At 30.7% G+C, this 19636-nt stretch overlaps 1 long non-coding RNA gene across 1 annotated transcript; it reads left to right on the top strand.

Annotated features, from left to right (window-relative positions):
* The first annotated feature begins 2567 nt into the window (after positions 1-2567).
* Positions 2568-4909, top strand: LOC124921676. The gene is made up of 4 exons (XR_007097693.1): positions 2568-3489; positions 3635-3782; positions 4188-4335; positions 4470-4909. It is a non-coding gene; the product is annotated as an uncharacterized LOC124921676 (long non-coding RNA).
* Positions 4910-19636: the final 14727 nt, after the last annotated feature.

The raw sequence follows: 19636 nt of genomic DNA, 5'->3' as shown, positions 1-19636 counted from the left end.
TTTTGAGTTATAAGACTTGATTCAACACCGTTGTTTGTATCTTTGCTTTACGAAGCTGGATTCCGATGGCGATTTTGAGTTATAAGTCTTGATTCAACACTGTTGTTTGTATATTTGATGTACGCAGTTGGACTCCGATGGCGATTTTGAGTTAGAAGACTTGATTCAACAGGCAGGTGGTGTTTGATTCCATGTTTTCTTCTATCGTCCTTGAATGACCAATTGCACTTTTCGGCGATTCTCGACAAGTAAGGCGATCCGTCTTTTTCTTCTTTCAATTCAATTTATAAGATTTGATTCAATCGTTATCGTTAGTTAGTGTCTCCTTCAATTTTTAGAATCTGATTCAATCGTTATCGATAGTGTCTCATTCAATTTATAGAATCTGATTCAATCGTTAGTGTCTCCTTCGATTTTTTCTTCACAAGTTTCCCTCTTCTGCAACATTTATAGAATCTGATTCAATCATTGTGGATCCCAATAATAAGCAATACAGAGATGATCTTTGTTAATTTTAAAATAAAAAATCTCAGATACTTTTATTTTTTGTTGTTTGAATGATTTTTATTTTCCATGTTACAATCTTCATTACATGTTAAATCAAAAGCATGTGGTAGTACTGTTGTTGGTGTGGAGTAGGTAGTGCAATTTCAATTCCACGATGAAACTGTAGAAGAAGTTGTAAGTTGTTTTTTGATTCTCATATACAGTATGTAGCTTGCATATCCGAATGTCTTCCTATGCAGCTGCCGCTGTTAGTAAGGATGGTTAAAATTTATTTTCACAGTTTCCCTTATTTGGTCTTGTTTTTATATTTGATGATATTGTCTTAATACTTATATAATAAACTTTTGTATTTCTTCATCTCTCTGTACGATCCTTCTACTTCACTTGGCCAAATTGATGTGACTGTTATTGTATATTCTATTAAGTCTGTTGTTGTGTCCCGATTTACAAAGAGGGCACAAACTAAATAAAATCTTTAATAGTAACCAGTATTAACAAGGAGGGAGAATTATGAAGAGAATAAATATAGATGAGATAGATTGAGAATAAGAACGGAGGGATTGAGCCCCATTCCATTGGGAAGAAATTAAAAATTATTACATCATATTTGCCTATCTATTTATACTACTTCATTACCTTCTCGGGTCACAACATTTATCATTCCCCTATTGTAAATTATGGTATAGTTGAATCCAAATAACTCTGATAACCATGTTTGTTGCAGGACTGTAATGATATTTTTCTCCATCAGAAACTTCAAACTTTTTATCCTGATAATGAAAATGCTTACCATAAAGGTAATTTTTTTACTTAGATAATGCAATTAAAATTCATTTATATATATATTCTCTTTTCATATAAGATTATATTGTTGTTCGTATGGATTGAAACACAGAATTCCAGAAAGATTACAAACAATATCACTTGTCAATTAAATTAAATGATGAATGTCTCGACGAATGTGCATTATGTATCTCTTCATACTAGTATAAACTCTCAAAAATTTGTTGTGTGATTTAAATAAATAATTAAAGAATATTTTTATTTTAATAAACATGAATGCGAAAAGTATCAGTGTTCATTAAACATTACATTTATATTTGGAAAAGAAATAAGTGGTCGATGACATCAAAGAAACATTCCATGACATTATCGATCATTCTATTAAATAGAATTGATGATGACCCTTCTACAATAGAATCTCAAGTAAGTCCTTACTCTTTTTTATTTATTCAATATATATATTATTTTAAAATTAAGTCAATCTTATAATAATTCTAATTATTTAATTATTATAATTTTATATTAGATAAATTTCATCTCCTAGAAATTAATTAAAATTTTGACAATATAATGTTTATAATTTGTTTTAAAATATAATCGGATTTAAAATAAATTTAATGAATTAATGGGACTTTAAATAAACTGAATTAATTAATTAATCGGACAGATGACTAGTCCGATAATTAAAAGTATAAATATACCCTCTGCCCATCTCTCTTTTCTGCTGCGCCAGGTTTACGCCACCACCACCGCGTCTCCGCGTCTCTCTTTTCTCCGCGTCAACACAGAGAGAGGAAGAAGAAGGCAGAAAACTTTGAAAAGCGTTTTATCTCTGTTTTTATACTTCCATTTTCTCTAGGTTTCTGCATCTTTTGTTATCTCCTTTTTGTGATGATTGTTATCTCCATTGAATCATGTGATAATAATGCAGATCTGATCTTCCGGTTTGATCAATCGTTGGTGATGATTTCTATAAGGTATCAATTCCTCTTCTCTGTTTATTTTTCCTCATAACTTTCGCTGTTCATTGTGCATTGTCATCCCGATGCCTTCTAGAGATATTTGATTGCATCTGCATTGGATTGAGACTTGAGAGAATCGTACATTTATCTGTTTATGATAATGTGCCTTTCTTGTTTGTTAGATGCCTGAAACTTGTAATTGATCTTCCTAATTTTCAATAGTTTTACTGATTTAGAGAGGCGATGATCATCCGAATTCATTGGCGGATTGGTAAGGTTAATTATAACATAAGATCGTTCCACCACCACCACGACAAAAACTATGTTGAATCGCACTCTTCTAGACACGATCCGAGACGATCCTAATACCAGTGATAATACCAGTGAAGGTAAAAACAGTTGGAAGGTCTTCAGAGACAAACTCCGTCTTCGCCGTGCAGGAGCCGCCTGGATTTCCAGCGTGCCGACACCTACCTCCGATGTCAACATTCCAACCTACAACAGACTTGTTTCCAGGCGCGGATCAGGTCGTTAAAATTGAGTCATTAAGATCGATCGGAAAAGCAAGCCCATCTCTCTTTTCTTCGCGTCTCTCTTCTCGGTCGGTCGGAGCTCTGCGCCAGTTAAAAGGAGAAGTGTGATCGGAGAGTGAAATCCACCACCCGACGACCTTTCCTTCCACATCATCCTCAAGTCGGTCAGTTCTTCTCATTTCATTTCTAATAATTAATGGCTTAGACAAACCCTAAATTCCAAAACTTTCTTACCATGTTTGATCAATCAATATATTCGAGTTAATCAATAATCATGTTTCTTTAATTAGTTTATCAATGAAACTCTTTCTTGACGGAAAATGGATGAAGGTTCGCCCCATTGCACCACAAAACATTATTTGGTTTAAGGGTTTTTTTTGGGGCAAGCTGATATTATTTTTTGGATATGATCGAGATTTATTTGGTATAAGAATTAGTTTCTGCATCAATATCCCCAAATTGTAGTATAATGTTCTGCTTCAATTGAGAATGTTTTGTTTCTGATTTTTTACCAAAATAACAAATGTATCTTTTTCATATTCATATCCTGTTGATGCTGTTGATGCGCTAAGAGAACCTATGAGTGCACTGTTCATAGTTGCAGTCTGAGTTTGATGTACTATCAGCCAAGCAAAAGGGCAACAATGGAGGAATATACATTTGCCACCCAGTATGAAATTACACAAAAAAAAAGTCCAATTCAGGTTCATATGTTTTATTTACTAGTCAATTTTCAGAGAGATTTATGCCTTGCTTTTGTATTCTCACTACTGAAAGTGTTTTTTTTTTTTTTATCAAAACTAGTCTTTGTGTTCAACTTTTTGTTTTCTTTATTATGTTACCATTCAGAATTAAAAGTATCAATACACTCCTCCACCACCAAATCCTCCGCGTCTCTCTTCTCGGTCGGTCGGAGCTTTGCGCCAGTTAAGAGGAGAAGTGTGATCGGAGAGTGAAATCCACCACCCGACGACCGTTCCTTCCACATCATCCTCAGGTCGGTCAGTTCTTCTCATCTCATTTCTAATAATTAATGCTCAGAAATACCCTAATTTTCCAAACTTTTTTACCCAGTTTGATCAATCAATTTATTTGAGTCAATCAATAATCATGTTTCTTTAATTAGTTGATCAATGAAACTCTTTCTTGACGGAAAATGGATGAAGGTTCGCCCCATTGCACCTCAAAACTTTATTTGGTTTAAGGGTTTTTTTTGGGGCAAGCTAATATTATTTTTTGGATATGATCGAGATTTTTCATTTGGTATAAGAATTAGTTTCTGCATCAATATCCCCAAATTGTAGTATAATGTTCTGCTTCATTTGAGAATGTTTTGTTTCTGATTTTTTACCAAAATGACAAATGTATCTTTTTCATATTCATATCCTGCTGCTGCGCTAAGAGAACCTATTAGTGCACTGTTCATAGTTGCAGTCTGGGTTAATGTACTATCAGCCAAGCAAAAGGGCAACAATGGAGGAAGATACATCTGCCACCCAGTATGAAGATTACACGAAAAAAGTCCAATTCAGGTTCATACCCCAATTCAGGTTCATACCTTTACTAGTCAATTTTCAGATAGATTTATGCCTTGCTTTTGTATTCTCACTACTGAAAGTGGTTTCTTTATCAAAACAGTCTTTATGTTCAACTTTTTGTTTTCTTTATTATGTTTATCATTCAGAATTAAAAGTATCAATACACTCTTCCACCACTGAATCCTCCGCGTCTCTCTTCTCGGTCGGTCGGAGCTCTACGCCAGTTAAGAGGAGAAGTGTGATCGGAGAGTGAAATCCACCAACCGACGATCGTTCCTTCCACATCATCCTCAGGTCGGTCAGTTCTTCTCATCTCATATCATTTCTAATAATTAATGCTCAGACAAACCCTAATTTCCCAAACTTTCTTACCCTGTTTGATCAATCAATGTATTCGAGTCAATCAATAATCATGTTTCTTTAATTAGTTAATCAATGAAACTCTTTCTTGACGGAAAATGGATGAAGGTTCGCCCCATTGTACCTCAAAACATTATTTGGTTTAAGGGTTTTTTTTGGGGCAAGCTGATATTATTTTTTGGATATGATCGAGATTTTTCATTTGGTATAAGAATTAGTTTCTGCATCAATATTCCCAAATTGTTGTATAATGTTCTGCTTCATTTGAGAAAGTTTACTTAGATAATGCCATTAATATTGTTTCTTCTCGTACGTAGAGAATCATAATGTGTCTTAGCCAGTGATTTGCTCAGATACGCGATGGGTATTCTTTTCTACATCAATACTGCGCCAATGCTAGCATCTATTTCTCCTTTGAGATCAATCGAAAAATCGGGTAATACTACTACCGGAGTGGTAGTTAGAGCCTTTTTCAAAGTTTTAAATGTCTTCTCTGCATCTTCAGTTCATCTAAACATACCATTCTTGAGTTAAACCATGTAATGGTTTGTTAATAGTTCCAAGCTGCATACGAATCTTCGATAATACCCTGCCCAAGATAGCCTCTTAATGATTTGATGTCCAAGAAATGACCTAGATATTATGCTTGTTTAATCCAAATAAGCATTTTGATCAATTTATCAATAGACTGTTTTTTTAGAATTTTCATAACTTATTCAAAATATCTTAGATGTAGTTTCATATTAGAACTGTATATAAGAATATCATAAAAAATACTAATAATACCTTTCCTTAGCCATTCTCGAAAATATTTCAATTATTAAGACTTAGAATGTTGTAGTTGAATTTGATAATCCGAATGTCATTACTCTGAATTCATACACTCATTCTGAAAAAAGTCTTGTGAATGTCATCTTCTCCTACCATTATTTAATGATAATACATACATAAGTCGCGGTTAATGAAAATTATTGTTTCATGAAGCTCATTTAGTAACTCTTCCACTAGTACAGGTATAGGGTATTTATGTAGTTATCCTTGATTGTGATTTCATTTAGTTGTATGTAGTCTACACAAAACATCCATGTTCCATCTTTTTTTCTTAACTAGGATAACCGGAGAAGCAAATAAATTTGTACTGTTTCTTATAAACACAACCCTCTTTATCTCTACCACTAAATCCCCTTTCTCGGTGAAACTCTCTTCTAATGAACATCTCCAATGGAGGCTGCCATGTTCAGCCTACTGCTCATGACAACACATTTGGATGCCTAACCTCTCACAATCTCTTCATTCTTTGTCTAAAGTCGTTACCTTTGATTGTCCAATCCTTCACCCTCTTCACCACAAACTCAATTCCGCCATCGCATGTCATCGTGTAAAAGGTTCCATGTTTCCTCTCCCCAACAGCTCTGCCTGGCCTAAAGCAAATCCTCGAATCTCAAACTGTTCACAATCAAGCTCGAAATACTGATCATCGACAAAGACATCATCACACCACTCTCGTTCACAAGGCCCAATGTTTTTCTTGGCTTCATTTTGAGACTGTCGTCACTTATAGAGGCAACTCTTTTCGCCCGTCTTTCATCCCTATGTTCTTGATTGTTTCCTCTTTTACAGAGTTCATGTAAGTTTAAGATGATAATATCCAGTCCTATGAGGAGATAGCCAGATGCTGATCCTGGTATACATATTCCTGCCATAAATGCTTCCTCAAGATGCTGGTATAACTTTGGAGAAAATGAATATTTCATCAAGTACACTTTATTTATTGCTAAAAACTGGGAAGAATGACTTGAAATCCATTATTTTGAATTGTTGATGAGACCAACCTTTTTTTAGTTGCTTTTTTTTGAGTTTTCTTGTAAGAACACGTCCGTAGAATTACGTCTCTTCTAGGTTATAACATTATAGAAGCCTCACTCTTTTACAGGATAGCCGTCATTCTATATAGTTATAGTTTGTTTGAATTTTAAGTACTACACTAAGTTCATACTGCAATATTCATCTCTTGGAAAGGGAAAAACTTAATATCTAATCAATATTTTTTTACTTCTCCATTCTTTCTAACAAATAATCAATCTTACCTAATTTGTTAAACATATAATAACTAATAGAGTTCAAGATCTGTATTATAAGAAGACACAAGAAACTATGGACAATAAGTTATATGAAATTAGCCGCACATGTTATTTAAATAAGATGCATTAAATTCAAGACAATAATTTCTTGAAATTCTATCCTAAAGACATTTAAGAGTACTCTAAATTCTACAAGTTTCATGGTTATTTAATTTATTATCTAAAGTAACTTGATAAGCCTATTTTCTTGTTCGATGAAGATACAAGCACTATGAAAAGTTAAAAAAAAATCACTTTATTAATGTTGACTTTAAATGGATGAATTTTAATGGCCTGTGATTTTGGACTAGATAAATATATTAAGATTAATAAAATCATTTTATTTTCTCTGCTCTTTATCAAAAGTAATTTGATAAGCCTACTTTATTTTCTGCGGATACAAACACAAAGATTAATTATGTATTTAATGGTTATCCTGGGATTAATCCTTAATGGGAGAGTTGCAGTGGCAATTTATCACCAGGGAGATTGTGGATTACAATAACAAGCAATACAGAGATGATCTTTGTTAATTTTAAAAATAAAAAACTCAGATATGTTTAAATTTATGTTGTTTGAATGATTTTTATTTTCCATGTCGCAATTTTAATTGCATATTAAATCAAAAGCATGTACTATTGTTATTGTGGAGTAGGTAGTGCTATTTCAATTTTACGATAAAACTATAGAAGTTGTAAGTTGGTTTTGATTCTCATATATGTGTCTTGCATACCCGAATGTCATCCCATGCAGTTGCTGCTATTAAGAATGGTTATAATTTATTCGCATAGGTCCTATTTTTATATTTTATGATATTGTCTTCTTATAAAACTATATAATGGTTATAAAATTTGTTCTAGAGTCAAACCATGTTATAATTTGTTAATAGTTCCAACCTGCATACGAATTTTCGATGATACCCTGCCCAAGAAAGCCTTTTAATGCTTTGATGCCCAAGAAATGATAAAGATATTCCTGCTTTTTTTAATCCAAATAAGCATTGCTTTACCAATATACTGTTTTTTTTTGAATTTTCATAACTTCCTCAAAATACCTTAGATGTAGTTCCATATTAGAATTGTATATAAGAAAATCATAAAAATACTAATAATACATTTTCTTGGCCATTCTCGAAATTATTTCAATTATTAATATTTAGAATGTTGTAGTTGAATATGATAATCCGAATGTCATTACTCTGAATTCATACAGTCCAGAATGAGTTCTGAAAACAGTATTTTGGATGTGCTCTTCTCTGACCCTTATTTGATGATAATTCGCACATAAGTCGAGGTTGATGAAAACCGTTGCTTCATGAAGCTCATCCAGTAACTTGTTCACTACATATATAATGTACTTATCCTTAATTGTGATTTCATTTTGTTATATGTAGTCTACACGAAATATCAATGTTCCATCCTTATTCTTAACTAGGATAATCAGATAAACAAATAAACATGTGTTGTTTCTTATAAACCCAACCCTCTTTATCTCTTCTACTAAAACTTTTTCTGAATAGAGATAAAGGTATAGTCTCAGATTTGGTGGAATCGTTTGAGATTATTAGAATGATCAGTTTTTTGAATTTATTTTTTTTTGAATTGGAGGCAGGCAGACAGATGGTTTGGTTCTATGAAAATAGTAAGGTACTTTTCAATTAACTTTTGAATGGACAAGTCTGGTTATTCTTCTATGATTTGTTCTATTCGATGAAGATTGCTTAATTTCTATGTCCTATATTTGTCCTACGAAACAACCCAATACTTTCTTAATAGCTTTTAGATCACTGACTCACACAGTCACACTCATCAAATTGATCATTGATCATTGTCTTCATTCATTGCTTTGGATACTTCCAGCTTACTTGTTTAATCTTTCTCATCCAATCAACCCTAAACTATGTTGCAACAATTTGAGTGTCCATACCTTGAGTGTAAATTAATTTTTCTTTGCACGATCCTATATAAAGAACCTTCATCTGCAATGGTAACTACTAATGGATTATTTTCTCGTAGGTCAATACCCAACCCAATTGGCGTGTATTTCCTTCGTCTATAAATGAATGAGTACTCCCACTATCAATCAAAATAAGATCTTTCCTTTTCTTGAGTAGCCCCAAAATTTTTAGTATAGAGTTATTTGTTGAAACGCTAATAGAACTTCATTCGTGAATACATCCCTCCACGTTAAAAGTGTGTGGTTCATCAAATAATTAGTAACTCATGTTCCAGCTCGGCCCGTAAAAAATATATAGCATAATTCACCTTTTCACTATCTTCGATTGTGATTTTCGAAAAACTGGTTTGCCCTCCTAACCTTTGTCGAATTAGTTCTATCAAATTTGTTTTGATCAATTTTAGGAATCTTTAAAATAAGCTTCATGTTGTTTGTAGTCCTACTAATTTAAACCTCTATCTTTTGTTATAGTTGGTTGTTTGTTAGATTTTCATCTGTTCGGCAAAATATTTCATCTCCATCTATGTTCTCTTTTCGTGCTGAAGTCGATGATGACGCTCCTTTGAGTTCTTCCTTGATTTTGTTGACATGTATGTTTCTTGATTCAATTTTGCTGTTAGATTTTCCAAAAATGGTGACTACATTGATGTGTTCAAGTTGAGTGTTCTTGTTTCACATTATCTTGTTGTAGTGCTACAGTCTTGTGACAAAATTTTGGATTCGGTTAGATGTTGATGTTCTTGAATTTTTTATTTAACATGTCAATTTGATTTTCAACTGTTGTTTGAGATCAACCTAAAAAATCAGGTAATAATAAAGTTGGAGTGGTGGTTAGAGCCTTTTTCAAAGTTTTAAATACCTTCTCTGCATTTTCAGTCCATTTAGGCATACCCTTCTTGAGTTGCATACTTGAGTTGCATACGAATAATACCCTGCCCATGAAAGCTTTGATGCCTAAGAAATGACCTATATATTCCTACTTCTTTAATCCTAATAAGCATTTGATCGCTTTACGACTGTTTTTTAGAATGTTTAAAACATCCTCAATATGTCTCAATATGTCTTAGTTGTTCTTCCATATTAGAACTATGTATAAGAATATCTTAAAAAATACTAATAAAATTATTTCTTTTCCATTCTAGAAAATATTTAATTTATTAATTTCTTAAGCCTTGTTTGGATTCAGGTTATTTAAGAAATATGATTGGTGGTGATTTTGAGAAGGTATAATTTTTTTTGGTAAATGACTTAATAAAGTATTAATATATAATGATAAAATAATAATTATTTAGTATCAAATTATTAAAACAATACTATTGAGAATACTTTATTTCTGCATATTTTCTTAATTGTTTAGTCTTAAAAATAATTTGATAAACCTATTTTGCTGCCCCACATGTATAGAAACACAAAATCTCAAATAGAATGAAACCGCACTTATAACTGTTGGTTTTATAATGATCGGTATTTGTATGGCTTGAAATATTGGACTTAGAGGTATTAAGTTTCAAATTATAGAAGTATTATGTTAGAGAATAATTTTTGCATATCCTCTTCACTAGTTGATCTATTATTTTCAAAAATTAATATTATATTCTTAATTTGTTTTTTTTTTGTAATTACAAACGCAAAGAATATTTCGAATAATATGGGGTGATATCACTTAATTAAGGTTGGATCTATAGTATTTGATTTTGTGTTATAGTATTATAACATTATGGCTGAGAATACTTTATAACTGCATATTCTCGTTCTTAGTTGTTTTAGTCTTTAAAATAATTTGTTAAACATATTTTGTTGTCCTCATAGAACCACAAAAAAACTTCAAAAAGAATGGAAACAATATAACTTACTAATGTTGGTTTATAGTGATTGGTATTTCCATGCCTTATGATTTTGAACTTTAGAGAAGTATTAAGTTTCAAATGATAGAAGTTTATTATGTTAGAGAATACTTTATTTTTACCTATTTTATTGACTAGTTGGTCTATCTTTTTGAAAAGTAATTTTATAAATCTATGTTTTGTTCTTTGTGAGTACATACACAAAAACATCATTTTAAAAAACATGGGGCGATATAACTTTAAAAGTTGACTCGATAGTATTTGATTTTGTGCTTAAGTATCAAATGATTAAAAATTGTGTTTAAGAATACTTCATTTTTTTTATATTCTTTTACCTAGTTGTTTTAGTCTTTTAAAAATAATTTGATAAGTTTATTTTGTTGACCTTTATGGATAAAATCATAAAGAAAAGTTTAAAAGGAATTGGGGCATTTTACTAATGTTAGTTGTCTAGTTATGATATTTTTGTGGCTTTCGATTTTATATAATCAAGATTAAAGAAACACCATGTTTGAGAATACTTCATTTCATTCATGCATATTCTAATAATAGTTGACCCTTATGAATAAAATCACAAAGAAAAGTTCTAAAGAAATTGGGGCATTTTACTAATGTTAGTTGTCTAGTTATGAGATTTTATTGGCTTTTGATTTGTGACTTGAGAAATATAATTAAAATTGTAATTCAAGAAACACTATGTTTGAGAATACTTCATTTCATTTATGCATATTCTCAGACTAATTGACCCTTATGGATAAAACCACAAAGAAAAGTTGAAAAGGAATTGGGGGCATTATACTAATGTTAATTGTCTAGTTATGAGATTTTCGTGGCTTTTGATTTTTGACTTGAGTAATATAATCAAGTTTGAATTAAAGAAACTATGTTTGAGAACACTTTATTTCATTTATGAATATTCTCATACTAGTTGACCCTTATGTATAAAACCACAAAGAAAAGTTCAAAAGGAATTGGGGCATTTTACTAATGTTAATTGTATAATTATGAGATTTTCGTGGCTTTTGATATTTATTTTGAGAAATATAATCAAGTTTGCAATTAAAGAAAACACTATGTTTGAGAATACTTCATTTCATTTATGCATGTTCTTAGACTAGTTAACCTTTATGGATAAAACCACAAAAAAAAGTTAAAAAAGAATTAGGGCATTTTACTAATGTTAGTTGTCTAGTTATGAGATTTTCGTGGCTTTCGATTTGTGTGTCTTGTGAAATATAATCAAACTTGCAATTTAAGAAACACTATTTTTGAGAATACTTCATTTCATTTATGTATATTCTCAGACTAGTTGACCCTTATGTATAAAACCATAAAGAAAAAGTTCAAAAGAAATTGGGGCATTTTACTAATGTTAGTTGTCTAGTTATGAGATTTACATGGCTTTCGATTTGTGACTTGAGAAATATAATTAAACTTGCAATTTAAGAAACACTATGTTTGAGAATACTTCATTTCATTTATGCATATTCTCAAACTAATTGACCCTTATGGATAAAACCACAAAGAAAAGTTCAAAAGGAATTGGGTAATTTTACTAATGTTAATTGTATAATTATGAGATTTTCATGACTTTTGATATTTATTTTGAGAAATATAATTAAGTTTGCAATTAAAGAAACACTATGTTTGAGAATACTTAATTTTATTTATGCATATTCTCAAAATAGTTGATCTATGTTTTTTATAATTAATTTGTTAAGCCTATTTTGCTGTCACAAAAAACAATTTGAAAATTATGAGACAACATCACTTAATTAGTGGATTTATAATATTGAGATTTTAAATTTGTGAAATATATTAAATATTAAATGATTTAAGTGTGTTTCAGAATAATTCATTTATACATATTCTCTTTGTTTATTATGAAATAATAATGGATAGTCTAAGCTATTTGGATGACACTACTATTATAACCAATCAACCATGTGTATCGACTTGACTCTTCGTTCTAAAAAATATTAAATGTAAACAAACTCCAGGCAAGGGGGAGAATTACGATAGAAGAAAAGGAATATAGACGAGATAGATTGAATCGAATATAGACGAGATAGATTGAAATCAGAATTGGGGCTGAGCCCCATTCCATTAGGAAGAAATCAGAAATTATTACTGTTTGTTACTGTTTTGTTGTCATTTGGATGTATCTTTGTTTTGTTGATGACTCTTTATCAAGACAAGGCTGCATGTCTTGATTGAACCCTTGTATCTCTTTCCCTTTTTGGATTTTATTAAATGACAATACTATTCCTAAAACAAACAAAAAAATCAGAAATTATTACATCATATTTGCCTTATCTATTTATACTATTCATGTATGCACTTATATATGGACGGTTGATTATCTAACTAACTATCCACTGGTAACAACTAGTAAGTACTTCTATAATCTTTTACACTACTAACAACTTTTATAATCTTATATGAGGATAGATATTTCGTGTATATGCATTGCTGACTTCATGTACTTTCCCAGGTCACAACAGAACATGTTATCCTGATAATGAAATGCCTACCATAAATTTAATGTCTTTAATTAGATGTTGCCTAACAGTTTCTTCTCATATGTAGAAAACATAAATGTCTCTTAGCCAGTGAGTTGCTCAGATATGCTATCAGTATTCCTTTTTACATCAATATTGCGCCAATGCTGACATTTGTTTCTATTTTGAGATCAACCGAAAGATCAGGTAATACTAATATCAGAGTGGTAATTTGAGCATCTTTCAAAGTTTAAATGTCTTCTCTGCGTCTTCAGTCTATTTAAACAAACCATTTTGAGTAAATTCATGTAATGGTTTGTTAATAGTCCAAAGTTGCATACGAATCTTCGATAATACCCTGCCCAGAAAGCCCCTTAATGCTTTGATGCACAAAAAATGACCTAAATATTTCTAATTTTTCATTCAAATAAGCATTTTGATCTCTTTACCAATCGACTATTTTATAAAATGTTCAAACCATTCTCAATATGTCTTGTATGTAGTTCCATATTAGAACTGTATATAATAATATCATAAAAATTACTAATAAAACCTTTTGAGATCAACCGAAAAATCAGGTAATACTAATATCAGAGTGATAGTTAGAGCCTCTTTCAAAGTTTTAAATGTCTTCTATGCGTCTTCAGTCCATTTAAACATACTATAGATGTAATTCCATAATAGAACTGTATAAAAGAATATCATAAAAATACTAATGAAACATTTTCTTAACCATTCTCGAAAATATTTCAATTATTAATACTTAAAATGTTGCAGGTGCATTTGATAATCTGAATGTCATGACTCTGAATTCATATAGTTTAAAATGAGTTCTGAAAATAGTCTTGTGAATGTCCTCTTCTTTAACCCTTAATTGAAGATAATCCACACATAAGTCGAGGTTGATGAAAATTGTTGCTTCATAAAATTCATCCAGTAACTCGTCCACTACACGTATAGGGTATTTATTCTTTATTGTGATTTTATTTAGTTGTATGTAGTCTACACAAAACATGCATATTTCATCTTTTTTCTTAACTAAGATAACCGGATTAACAAATTAACTTGTGTTGTTTCTTATAAACCCAACCATCTTTATCTCTGCTCCCCAGCCCTCTTTATCTCTGCTCCTAAAGTCTTTTACTGAATAAGGATAAAGGTATAGTCTCAGATTTGGTGGAATCATTTAATATTAATAAAATGATTAGTTTTATGAATTGGAGGCAAGCAGGCATTTGACTTGGTTCTTTGAAAACATTGAGGTACTTTTCAATTACCTTTTGAATGGACATGTCTGGTTGTCCTTCTATGACCAGTTTGTTATGTTTAATGGCGATTGCTTAATTTCTATGTGGTATATTTGTCCCACGAAACAAACCAATCCTTTTTAATGGTTTTTTGCTCACTGACTCGACACACATCAAATTGAAAGTTATCTTATCCCGTACAAATGTATTTTTAAACCATTGATTATTGTCTTCATTCATTTCTTTGGATAAATATTGCTTACTTGTTTAAACTTTGTCATTCAATCAACTCCTAAACTATGTTGTAGCCTCCCAATTTGAATGTCCATACCTTAAGTGTAAATTAATTTTCCTCTGCACGAACCTATATAAAATACCTTCATCTGTAACGTTCTCTTTCGGGCTGAAATCGATGATGACGCTCCTTTGAGTTCTTCCTTGATTTTGTTGACATGTATGTTTCTTGATTCAATTATGATGCTACATTTTCCAAAAATTATGACTGCATTGATTCTAGTCTTCAAGTTGAGTGTTGTTGTTCTCTCATTGTATCTTATTGTATGAAATCGAACTGTTTCACATTATCATGTTGCAATGTTACGATCTTGTGACACAATTTTGAATTCGGTTAGATATTAATATTTTGAATCTTTTATGTAACATGTCAATTTGATTCGCAACCGTTGTTTATTGAATTTGTTTGAATTAAGTGGAATGACTGAATATTGGCATATGTTTCTATTTTTAGATCAACCTGAAAAATTAGGTAATAATAAAATTGGAGGGGTGGTTCGAGCCTCTTTCAAAGTTTTGAACGCCTTCTCTGCATTTTTAGTTATTAAGACATACCTTATTGAGTTGCATAAAAATATTTGATAATACCCTGCCCATGAAAGCCTATTAATGCTTTGATGCCAAAGAATTTACCAATATATTCATGCTTCTTTAATGCTAATAAGCACTTTAATCGCTTTACCAATAGACTATTTTTTAGAATGTTCAAAACATCATCATATGCCTTAGTTCCGAACTGTAGATAAGAATATCTTAAAAAATTACTAATAATAAAACCATTCCTAAGTGATTCTAGAAAATATTTAATTTATTAATTGTTTAGGCCTTATTCGGATTGGTAGTGATTTTGAGGAGGTATAATTTTTTTGGGGTAAAATGACTTAATAAAGTATTAGTATATAATGATAAATTAATAATTATTAAGTATCAAATTATTAAAACACTGCTATTGAGAATACTTAATTTCTATATACTGTCTTAGTTTAATTTTAAAAATATTTTGATAAATTTATTTTGTTGCCCCCACATGATAGAAACACAAAATTTCAAAAAGAATGAAACCACACTTTCTAATGTTGGTTATATAGTGATTGGTATTTGAATTTTGGACTTAGGTATTATGTTTCATATTGTATAAGTATTAGGCTAAAGAATATTTAATTTCTTCATATTTTCGACTAGTTGATCTATTCTTTTCAAAAGAATATTATATACTTAATTTGTTGTTTTTTTGTTGCAATTACAAACACAAAGAATATTTCGAATAATATGGGGTGATATCACTAAATTAAGCTTGGATTTATAGTATTTGATTTTGTGTTAAAGTATTTATAACACTATGGTTGAGAATACTTCATTTTTGTAATAATGACATTAATACTGCTAACAGTTTCTTTTCATATGTAGAGAATCATAATGTGTCTTAGCAAGTTATTTGCTCAGATACGCGATGGATATTCTTTTCTACATCAATATTGCGCCAATGTTGACATCTATTCTTTTCTACATCAATAATGCGCCAATGCTGGCATTTATTTGTACTTTGAGATCAATCGAAAAATCAGGTAATACTAATACCGGAGTGGTGGTTAGAGCCTTTTTCAAGTTTTAAATGTCTTTTCTGCATCTTTAGTTCATTTAAACATACCATTCTTGAGTAAAACCATGTAATAGTTTGTTAATAGTTCCAAGTTGCATACGAATCTTCGATAATACCTTGCCCAAGAAAGCCTCTTAATGCTTTGATGCCCAAGAAATGACCTAGATATTCCTGCTTCTTTAATCCAAATAAGCATTTTGATCGCTTACCATTATACTGTTTTTTAAGAATTTTCATAACTTTCTCAAAATACCTTAGATGTAGTTCCATATTAGAACTGTATATAAGAATATCATAAAAAAAATATACTAATAATACCTTTCCTCGGCGATACTCGAAAATATTTCAATTATTAATACTTAGAATGTTGCAGTTGAATCTGATAATCCGAATGTCATTACTCTTGAATTCATACAGTCTTGAATGAGTTCTGAAAATAATCTTGTGGATGTCCTCTTCTCTGACCCTTATTTGATGATAATCCGCACATATGTCGAGGTTGATAAAAATCGTTGCTTCATAGAGCTCATCCAGTAACTCGTCCACTACAGATATAAGGTACTTATCCTTGATTGTGATTTCATTTCAATTTGTTGTATGTACTCTACACAAAATTTCCATGTTCCATCCTTATTCTTAACAAGGATAATCGGATAAACAAATAAACTTGTGTTGTTTCTTATAAACTCAACCCTCTTCATCTCTACTACTGAAGCCTTTTTTGAATAGGGATAAATGTATAGTCTCAGATTTGGTGGAATCGTTTGAGATTATTAGAATGATCAGTTTTATGAATTAAAAAGTTTTTTGAATTGGAGACAAGCAGGCAGCTGATTTGTTTTTATGAAAACAGTGAGGTACTTTTCAATTAACTTTTGAATGGACAAGGCTGGTTATCTTTTTATGATCGATTTGTTCTATTTTATGAAGATTTCTTAATTTCTATGTGGTATAATTGTCCTACGAAACAACCCAATCCTTTCTTAATAGTTTTTAGCTCACTGACTCACATTCATCAAATTGAAAGTTCTCTTATCCGTAATCCCGTACAAACGTATTTTTAAATCATTGATCCTTGTCTTCATTCATTGCTTTGGATACTTCCAGCTTACTTGTTTAATCTTTCTCATCCAATCAACCCTAAACTATGTTGCAACAATTTGAGTGTCCATACCTCGAGTGTAAATTAATTTTCCTTTGCACGATCCTATATAAAGAACCTTCATCTGCAATGGTAAATACTAACGGATTATTTTCTCGTAGGTTAAAACCCAACCCAATTGGCGTGCATTTCCTTCGTCTATAAACGAATAAGTACTCTCACTATCAATCAAAATAAGATCTTTCCTTTTTTTGAGTTGCCCTAAAATTTTTAGTATAGATATATTGGTTGAAACGCTAATAGAACTTCGTTCGTGAATACATCCCTCCACGTCGAAACCATGTGGTCCATCAAATAATTAGTAACCCATGTTCCAGCTCGGCCCGTAAAAAATATATAACATAATTCACCTTGTCACTATCTTCGATTGTGAAATTTTCGAAAAATTGGTTCGCCCTCCTAATCCTATCGAATTAGTTCTATCAAATTTGTCTTGATCAATTATAGGATTCTTTAAAATAAGCTTCATGTTGTTTGTAGTCCTACTAATTTAAACTTCTATCTTTTGTTATAGTTGTTTGTTATATTTACATCTGGTTGGCAAAATATTTCATCTCCATCTACGTTCTCTTTTCGTGCTGAAGTCGATGATGACGCTCCTTTGAGTTCTTCCTTGATTTTGTTGACCTGTATGTTTCTTGATTCAATTTTTCTATTAAATTTGCCAAAAATGGTGACTACATTGATGTCTTCAAGTTGAATTTACATTATCTTGTTGTAGTGCTATGGTCTTGTGACAAAATTTTGGATTCGGTTAGATGTTGATGTTCTTGAATTTTTTATGTAACATGTCAATTTAATTTTCAACTGTTGTTTCTTGATGCAAATTGACTAAATGTTGGGATTTGTTTGTATTTTGAGATCAACCTGAAAAATCAGGTAATAATAAAATTGGAGTGGTGGTTAGAGCCTCTTTCAAAGTTTTAAATGCCTTCTCTGCATTTTCAGTCCATTTAGATATACCCTTCTTGAGTTGCATACGAATCTTTGATAATACCCTGCCCATGAAAACATTGATGCCTAAGAAATGACCTATATATTCCTACTTATTTAATCCTAATAAGCATTTGATCGCTTACCAATAGACTGTTTAAAACATCCTTAATATGTCTTGGTTGTTCTTCCATATTAGAACTATGTATAAGAATATCTTAAAAAATACTAATAAAATCATTTCTTAGCCATTTTAGAAAATATTTAATTTATTAATTTCTTAGGCTTTGTTTGGATTCAGGTTATTTAACAAATATGATTGGTGGTGATTTTGAGAAGGTATAGATTTTTTTTTGGCAAATGACTTAATAAAGTATTAGTATATAATGATAAAATAATAATTATTTGGTATCAAATTATTAAAACACTACTATTGAGAATACTTTATTTCTGTCTATTCTCATAGTTGTTTAGTCTTAAAAATAATTTGATAAACCTATTTTGTTACCCCGCATGTATAGAAACACAAAATCTAAAATAGAATTAAACCGCACTTATAAATGTTGGTTTTATAGTGATTGATATTTGTATGGCTTGAAATTTTGGACTTAGAGGTATTAGGTTTCAAATTACAGAAGTATTATGTTATAGAGAATACTTAATTTCTGCATATTCTCTTGAATAGTTGATCTATTCTTTTCAAAAGTAATATTATATACTTAATTGGTTGTTTTTTGTTGCAATTACAAACACAAAGAATATTTCGAATAATATGGAGAATGGGGTGATATCACTTAATTAAGGTTGACTCTATAGTATTTTGATTTTGTTTTGTAGAATTATAACACTATGGTTGAGAATACATCATTTCTGCATATTCTCGTTCTTAGTTGTTTTAATCTTTAAAATAATTTGTTAAAAATATTTTGTTGTCCTCATAGAATCACAAAAAAACTTCAAAAAGAATGGAAACAATATAACTTGCTATGTTGATTTATAGTGATTGGTATTTTAATGCCTTCTGATATTGAACTTTAGAGAAGTATTCAGTTTCAAATGATAGAAGTGTATTATGTTAGAGAATACTTCATTTCTACCTATTTTCTTGACTAGTTGGTCTATCTTTTTGAAAATTAATTTTATAAATATATTTTGTTGTCCTTTGCGAGTACAGATACAAAAACATCATTTCAAAAAACACGGGGCGATATAACTTTAAAAGTTGACTCGATAGTATTTGATTTTGTGATATTATCAAATGATTGAAAATTGTGTTTGAGAATACTTCATTTCTTT

This window comes from Impatiens glandulifera, chromosome 1 (assembly GCF_907164915.1).
Source record: "Impatiens glandulifera chromosome 1, dImpGla2.1, whole genome shotgun sequence".
NCBI classification, from domain to species: domain Eukaryota; kingdom Viridiplantae; phylum Streptophyta; class Magnoliopsida; order Ericales; family Balsaminaceae; genus Impatiens; species Impatiens glandulifera.
Note: the sequence above shows the minus strand (reverse complement) of the source record. Positions and strands in the feature narration are given on the sequence as shown.